Source organism: Musca autumnalis, unplaced genomic scaffold (assembly GCF_047663935.1).
Source record: "Musca autumnalis isolate F117 unplaced genomic scaffold, ASM4766393v1 scaffold_4, whole genome shotgun sequence".
Lineage (NCBI taxonomy): Eukaryota > Metazoa > Arthropoda > Insecta > Diptera > Muscidae > Musca > Musca autumnalis.
Window position 1 is genome coordinate 108,644,596 of NW_027411977.1, and position 9,373 is coordinate 108,653,968.

Below are 9,373 nucleotides of genomic sequence, written 5' to 3' on the forward strand. Positions count from 1 at the left end.
AACAAAATCCTTTCGGGATAATCAACTAGAAAATCGATCCGTATGAGCTCAAAAAAAGCGGATGTTGAAATATATAGCTTTTATCAGAATTGTAGCAAGTTTTTCATTCACTGGGGTGAAGTTGAAGACCAGATATTTTTACCTACGACCAAACACAAATCCGGAACCAAACTCATGCTATATGTCATGGCTGCTATAATACACTGCGTCACCTTTAAGTGTTGTAACGCCTTCCTAATCTATCGTATTTGCTGTATGATATTAATAATATCGGCCTTGTATTCTTCTATAAAAAGTCTGAACATTCATAGTATGTTTGCTTTTTGGAGCGGTGAGTTGCTACCAGTGTTTCGGAGTCAACGTATTTGTCGTTCGACTCCGACCCCATACCGGTTTTTACACGACTCCGTGCATCATTCTAAGATATTGTCCACAAGAACATACATTTAGTAACAATTAACCACCTAAGCTAATACTTTTTCGTGTTAGGCTACTTCTGGAAGTACTAACTCCATTAATGAGAACCATATAGTTTTAATGCTTACTATTCAGAAAGGCCACATAGGCTTCTACTGCAATATGGAATACATATTTCAACATTAACTTGCCTGTTAAGAGACAAAACTGCATTAAATTTCTGCCAAGTAATTATAAAAATGTACTTTGGCGCTTATAATAGATCTTTGTTAACCTTAACCCTTGTCCTTAATAGCCCCACAACAAAATTCCTTGCTTTCTATTTACTATAACAACAACACAACATCATCATTATGCCATCACCAGCAGTATCCCTGTCGTAACGATATATACAATTTATGATGGATGTCATTCATTTACAGCAAAACATTGTCATCATCTCTCTACAAAGTTGATGATGTATTTCCGATAGACATCATCACAAGAATGAAGTCTATACCACCATCCAGACACTCAATTTTAGTTTACTTTGTTTTTATGATTTTTAGATGGCTGCCATGATACGCCGGATGAACGTTATTTTGTGGTAAATGTCGTTTGGTATGAATTATGTTGTTGTTTGTATTTGCCGGGAAACAATTCGTCAAAATTTTATAATTTTTACTGATCTGACAGTCAGTCAAAGTATCACGAAATCTATTCGCACACGTAGACCTTTGACAGCGTCGTCACTTAGTAATTTATTCTTTACCACAAAAAAGGAGTCACACGTAGTCAAATATTAAATGAAATTGTATTTCCGCGAAGAGAAGGTTTCATCCGTAATCCTACAAATTAATTAGAGTTAGGAAATATACAAATTGGGAAAATACGTTTACAAAACCAGTAAAAAGTAAAATACAATAAGCGAGTTTTTTATAATTTTATAAGGCTTGCACTCGAAAGATGACTTTTAAGAAGCTTGTAAAACGTAAAACACGTTAAACGTAAAATTGAATTTGGCATTTTTAGCATATGCATATGTATTTCAACGGTCAGATACAAGCCGAAAATCAAATTTACCAATTCAATGATGCAGGCGATTAAGACCAAAAAAGGATGTTTAGCAAGAAAACCGTCATGTGACATACCATGAGATAGAGGCATCCTTGTACATTTCTTGTATACCTGTCCATAAAAAAGGTTTGTTCTCCTTGGATCTCCCCAATTTGACAATAGTTTAAAAAAGCGTGTCGATTGGTGCAAAGAAATTTTGAAAAATTACGTTCTCGTTGCTTCTAAAGGATTGATGCGTATGAGCCCGAAACAAAACTGCAATCGAGTCAAATCCATAAATTCCAACAAAAGTTGTTCGAGAAAGCAGTAAATCAATCAAATCAATCACTTCGGTTGCCTGCTTCTTCGGAAAAACTGGTCACCTGGCAGCCGTTCCGCTTGAGCAATGTAGGATGGAAAATTCTGAGTGATACAACACAATTTGTTTGCCTGAAGTTTTCAGAGAATTTCGAAGAACGAAAAAGAGCAGACGAACCATTTTGCACCAAGACAATACCAGTTCTCACATATCGGCTCAAAATTTGGACCGGTCAAAATTTGGAATTCATGGGTCATCCGCCATAAATCCATGAATTGGCACCCAATGACTTCTTTTATTGCTCAATCGGAGTGGAAGTGTTTTAGCTACAAGAAATTTTAAATGTCAAATTACAGCTAATTCTGTCTGAAAATCCTCAAAACCGATATGTTATAAGCGATGACGTTATTAGGGATTAGTTCGGTACAAAATGTCGACAAAATTTTCAAAATACAGTAAATCGGGAGGTACGGATATATGGGCCTATACCAAAACGTTATATTGAGAAATTTTGGTGGAAATTGTTGTGACACTACTCGTAAGAACATCGAATGTCAAATAAGAACTAGTTCGGTTAAACATTCTCAAAATACCTCAAATCGGGACGTACGGTTATATGAGGGCTATACCGAGACATGTACTTATGTTGACAATTTTTGGTTGAGAAGTTTCATTCCATTCTAGTCTATTTAATGCTAAATGTTTAATTTTACTACAACTTCTTCCCATACTCGCTGCTTCTGCCTTAAGAGACCGTCTCCATGTATTTGGCGGTCTACTTTTTCTTCGGCTACCTTGCGGATTCCACACAAGCGCTTGTCTGGCAATGTCGTCCCTATCCTTCTCTCTATCTCATTTCCATTTTCGTCTCCTTATTTGTAGGCTAACCGGTTACTGTTTAGTTTCCCGCCACCGTGAAATATTCGATATGGTATTGGGCCAGAATATGCCCATTATTCTTCGCAGGCACCTGTTTATGAAGACTTGCAGCAATTTAACCTCATTTGTCGCTGATTTCTAGGTTTCACATCCATACAAAATTACAGATTTAACAGTCGAATTAAATAACCTCGATTTTGTTTGCCTGGAGATAATTTGGGATCGCCACATGTTTTCCTGTGCCAAAAGCGCTACATCCTTTTTTGATTCGGTGTACTATATCATCTTTACTTCCACCATTTTCATTTATTATGCTTCCAAGATATGTATATAAACGAACTTACAGTTTCAATTTCATTAACGTCGATGGTGATGTTTGAAGTCATTGTAGTTTAATGCACATCGCCTTAGTTTTTGCCAGGGTTTCGGACTCGAGGTATTTTTGGCTCGACTCCGACTCCAGACGAGTGTTTTTTTCCACCACTCCGACACCGAGAGTGGATGTCTATACCACTAAAATGAATAAAATGTGCACAAATATTTAAGTTGTTCCTATATTTTGGCCTATATAGGCTAATGTGTTAGTTGTTCCTTACATATTTATTAGAAAGGGCATACGTTCGAAAACATTCGAACATATCAATATTGTTTCTGCCGAATCTTACATTGAAAAATAGCAAAGTTAGAAAGTTATTGTCGGTTTTCCTTTTTTAGAGGAGTATATTGTGGACGGAATTCTTCCGCGTGAGAAAATCTTTAAGCTTTCAAAATATGTGAAAATGAAGGGTCAATATTGACCTAAAACCGTCTGTCTGTCAGACTGGTGCGCACGATAATTCTCGAACGGATCAACCGATTCAAACCAAATTTAGGGTATCGTAAATTTTGTCCAAATTAAGTTTAAGTTGAAGATGGGCCTTATCAATACACTCTTTCGGGTATCTCCCCACAAAATTTCAAAATTTTTTTGTAAAATGGTGTGAACGATAACTCTCGAAGGAAACAATCGATTTGGTCAAAACTTTGCACATCCTATTATTCCTTACAGATATAGATCGGGTTTGAATATGAATTATATCGGTCTACTCCTTAGGGTACCTCCCACACAAAATTCGTATAAAGTGAAGTTTAAGAGCTCCTCTCGGATCGTTTTGAAAATTTTTTTAGTAGGTTGTCCTTGCGGCTCCCTTTACGACGATACATTTTTTTTGCGCAAGTCCATACTTCTTGAGATATTGGCCTAAAAGCTTTAAAAATCCCTGTCGAGACCAACCAAAATGGCAAACCCGCAAGATATTTCTCGCAGGGAGTTTCTGATTGGTGCAGACTTTGCACATCGTATTATTTCATCCAGTCATGTATCAGATTGCAATACCTGCCTATGAAAAAGTTAAGTTTAAGATCTCCTCTCGCATCGTTTTGATTCTTTTTTTCGGTCGGTTGTTCTAGCGGCCCCATTTAAAACGGTACAATTTTTTCTGGAGTAATTTTATACTTCCTGAAATAATGATTTGATATAGCCCTACATTTCGGTACCTACAGATTTTAAAGCAAACTCTTGATTCCAAATCGATATATTTTATATACGGAATAATTATTATGTTTGGATTTTTTGTTTTATTATTTTTATTATTTTTTTTTTTGTTTGCTAGGCGACCGTTAGGACATTTGACTGATTCTTTCTAACTTATTTATATTGCTTTCGATATTTTTACTTCGAATTATACCACGAGTTTTTATATTTTTGAAAACAAATTCATATCCCAATATTTTGACATGTTCTTTCTTCAAATCTAATTAGAAAAATCGCGTTATTAAAAGTGCAAAAATCGACTTTTTGCTTAAAAACCTATCCAAATTACCTATAGTGCAGCGGTTATATTTAATTTTATTTTTCATAAATGAAGTTTTAATTCAAGACTTTTCTTGTTTTAATTGAATTCTTTGTCTTTTTGTATATGTTTAATAGAATTTTATGTTATTGTCCTTTAAAAGGTGACTTTTTCATTTTTTTTTTTCTTGAAAAGTAGAGTTTTTTCAACCCTGCGAGTATCAACGACGGAAAGTGAGGTCTGGGTGTATACTTTATAGGGACACAAATGATTATTTCAATGCGTTACAAACTGAAAAACAGACTTATTATAACCCCATACTATGGTGGAGGGTATAAAAATAAAGTATTTTTGAAGATGATTCCACGTGTGGCTGTCAGAGCAGGTGTTGTGTTCCACCCACGTATGTATGCATGTGTACCCGATGAAAGACCTTAATTTGACGTCATTGTTAACCGGTCGAGTATAGTCCACATTTCGACAGATCTTGGTCTAAATCACATATTTCGAATAACTCGCTGGAGGACCAACCTTCAACAGGCAACAGTAAACTATATGTAACTGTAGTGCAATAACCATTTTATTTATTAATCAAAATTTCTAACATTAGTAAATATTTTTTCGCGATTAAGAAGATAAATTCGGTCAGAACCAAAGTCGTATAACTTTTTAATTTTTTTGTAGAGACCCCTATCACTTTTATTTAAAAATAAAACTGCCCGCTTTGACAATGCTACTTGAAGCACTTTTCAGTTATGCTCGTCCATTTTGAGTAGTTTATGTAAACAACGAAGTGAAATAAAAACGTCACATTAATGTGTCAAATTGACATTAGCATATAAACTATTAAATAAAGCAGTGGCGCATGAAATGAAATGGTAGATACTTTGAATTGGCCTTAGCTGAACCAGCGACGACAACAAAAACAAATAAACACTCTAGGCGTGCACGTATTCAAACTCTTAGCAGAAAAATCAGCATTTGTTGATAGAAGAAACTGATGATGTCTGTCAATGATGACAATCATGATGATGAAGGTAATCACCATGGCGGCGATGGTGACAGTAATGGTCATGAAGGCGGTGGTAGCTGGCACAATATTGCTGAGTTCCGCGATGTTTGTCTTTCCAAAGAAGATATCGAGCATTGCGCGTTTAAATAAACATTAAGCAAAAAACAAACGTTAAAACAAATACTGATCACCAATTGATAGCTAAAATGAAGATTCGAGGTGATGAAATGCCGAGGAAAACCATTTCAAATTTAATGACTACTTTACCATGGAAAAATATTGATATTTAGTTTCAATATTTGTTTATACGTTTCTACGTTACTTGGTTTTTTTATCAAACACTTTTTTGACACTCTGAGATAATTGACTTGGTATTGATTTGGTATGTTTGCCTAAATTTTATGGTTTGTGTCAAAAATGATAAAAAAGAACCCACCACAAACAGGACAAATAAATTCAACACTTAAGTCTGTTTAATGGGTTATTAAAATATTTGGTTAATGTGTTTCATTTTTCTTTTTTGTCATTTCCAAGTGTTTAATGGTTTGTAAACTAGTTGTAAATAGTATTGTCTATTAGTTTGACGTGACTTTGATATTCCATTAAATTGAGGATTATGTCTTAAGTGGAGAGTTAATCACGAAAAATGTAAACAAAAAATGGGTTTAATATTAACGATAAACTAGTAAATAGTTGCTCATATTTCTCACTTAAGTACATATACAATGAAAGGTTTTGAGTTTAAAAAAGATAAGCGATGGTTTATTACAAATCCATAAGGAAATATAATTTACAAGTAGAAATGTTTTATATTCAACTGGGTCGATTTTTTAAAGTTTCCATACACTATAAATCATACTTAATATATAAAAAATATTTCATTTCCAGTCATTAAACTAGACATTTAGCTATTTGAACTAATGGTGGTTATGCAAATTTAAACTTGTAACAACAGTATCTAACCAAGCAACGGTCCTAGCGGAATTTAACATGAAAAAGTCTAGAATTTTGGAGTCTCAAGAGGGCACTGACTGGCGCTCCTTACACACTGAATGAATAGTTACAGTTTCCCAAACACCATCACGTATACAACGGTGGTAAAACTGTCCCTCAGCGTAAGATAGGCTATATTTTCTGAGCATTTCTTTAGAAGGGATGTCATAAGACGCGCCGTTCCGACTCTTTGATATGATAGAAGTTCCCCTTGACCGTTAGACTGACCAAAAAACGAAATTTTTTTTGGAACGAACCGATTTCTACAAAAACTGATGACGATCGGATAATGATAACCCCATGACTGATCTTCATTTCCACAGTACTTCGTATTGGGGGCCACAGGCGAATTTTCAGAAAATCGCTCTATAGGCCACAATAATTTTCCAAGCGATGAAAAAATTTACCAGTTCATTGTCGTGGCTGTTTGTGAAAACGTAGAGCATTTTGTTACGTTGTTAAAGTTATTCGGAGAAAGTTTTCCATTCGAGAGCGGAATTCTACAAACGTGAAAACGTAAATTCGTAACAAGGAAACAAAAATTAAGAAGTTTCTATCTAAAACCCTTACACAAGCCGAATAAATCGTTGTTGAAACGGGTACAAAGATTGAAACAGTCGAATATACCCTACGCCTTCTGATGAAGACACACTTCCGTCGAATTCTGTCGTAGAGTCACAGTCAAATCGACAGAGGGTGAATACGCATCCAAACACTCACTCAAGAAAACTGAAAGTACAGTAGACACCGTGAGTAAGATTCTAAGCGATATGCTTAAGTGCAAACAACTTTCATACGATAAAGGTAGATAACACCATATGAGAGAACATTAGACAAGAAGACGTACATATACGTACGTATATGCTAGGGCTACCACCAAAAAAAATTAAACACAATAGTATCATGTGAGGAGGGAGCATTGTCCTGATAACGAAAACGCGAGTTTTAGGTCGATTCGGTTAATAAAGTTCTCGCACCTAAAGCGATTTCTAAATATCCGACAATGGAATGAGACCAAAAAGCACCAGTTTCCAGCACCACAACATACACAAGGCCATGTGAATGTCCCTAGATGGGAAAACCAGCAACAAGATCTATCCTGTTTTGATAGACGAAAGACACTGTTTTAGATGTCCTATCGCTTCGAGGAGCGAACAACGGTCCGGACCATATTCATCTAGCAGCAAAGGCAAAATTACGATCTAACACAGGACGGAATCTGGTTGTCGAGAAGCTGCAAACATAACAGATAGCACAACCCTAATCCGCTCAACATAACCACAAGCTGGAATATTACACTCCTTGTCCCGATAGTGAGGAAGCGCAGTGGCAAACACTTGTTTAGGAAACTGACACGCAACACGAAGCGCCAAGGAAAAATATGATGAGGAATAAGAAAGAGCAAGAAAAACGTTAACGTGAGAAACTTGAGATGTTCAGGTGTGAGAATGACATTCGATATTGGAGACGTATAGTTGAAGATCGGTGTGTTGGGAAATCTGTTCTTAGTTTAGGCTAATGTTTAAAATAAAATACAATAATTAAGTCGATCGATGACATAACTTTCTGGAATTCATATGAGAAAAACCCACTAGCCACTAGCTACATACCTGTTGGTGGAAAGCACAAAATCAGATCAAATTTCCCAACAGAGGCAAAGGGACTAGGAAATGAGTGTGATGAGCTTGGTCGTACGCACCTGAAGATCTTAGAGTTAGATGACTTACTCTTGAAGTCAACAGGGTAGTAGGCTAACGGGACAAGCAAATGAGGGAGATGAAATTGGTCATACAAATCCTGAAGACCCAAGAGTTAGACAACTTACTCTTGAAGTAAACAGACTAGTAGGCGAATATAAGCGGAAATATGGCTGAAGTAAGTAAATTGTGGACAACGCTTAAATCACTCTCGTATCCGGGAAAGAAGGATCATCCAAAGCGTTGGGTGCACTACTGCATCCCATGATAAGAAGCAGTTTCCCGGTTGCCCAAAATTAGCATGGGTTCCGGAAGATGAACAGCATAACACAAGGACTGAACCATTGCAGGCCGTACGACCGAACAGTTATGGAGGCTCTTGACCTATGCAAAACTTTCGAAACCGTCAACCATGCCAAGCTGTTCGAGGATATTGGGAAGACTTCCTTCCAGCAGTGTTCGAAATGTTGGATAATCAACTACATGTGTAGATGGTAGTCGTTCGTAGAGGGAGTTCCCCAAAACAGGGCAATATCACCGGATCTGATTAACATCTTTCTGAAATTCTACACCTTCTATACGCCATAGGGATCGTAATGTATACGGATGATTGTCTTATCGTCGATGACATGCATAATGCATACGTAATAGGTTAAATGTCTGCATAGCTGACTTGGGCAGTGCACAGGAAGCACAAAGGCACAGTGTGAATCCCCATCAACCGCAGGATGAGAACGCCAGCTTCAAGGCGAACACGATTGGTTTTAGACCAGTTTAGATCCGGCCGATGCCGCCGCCCCAATCCATATTGGCCCGAATTGATGGGACGATACCCAACACATACCCTGCATGTGGATTGGGACCACACAATACACTGCATTATTTTAGCTGTCCAGCTAAAATCATTGTCTCCTGATTCTTTATGGATACATTCAGTACATGTTGAATTAAATGTACGAACGAACATACATCTCTCATTTACTCAAAGAGTGACATAACTCAAAAAATGCGTTTTCAGAGTTAACAGTTTCTATTTTTTCTACGGCTTCTACTTTATATTGCGTCTAATTTTCAACCTGATATCTCTAAAACTCGACGAGTTACATCTCATTTACTACGCGTTTCGCATAATTCAACATAAAAGTTTTTGAGTTTATGAAGCACCATAAAGTGTTTTAAGAAACCACGA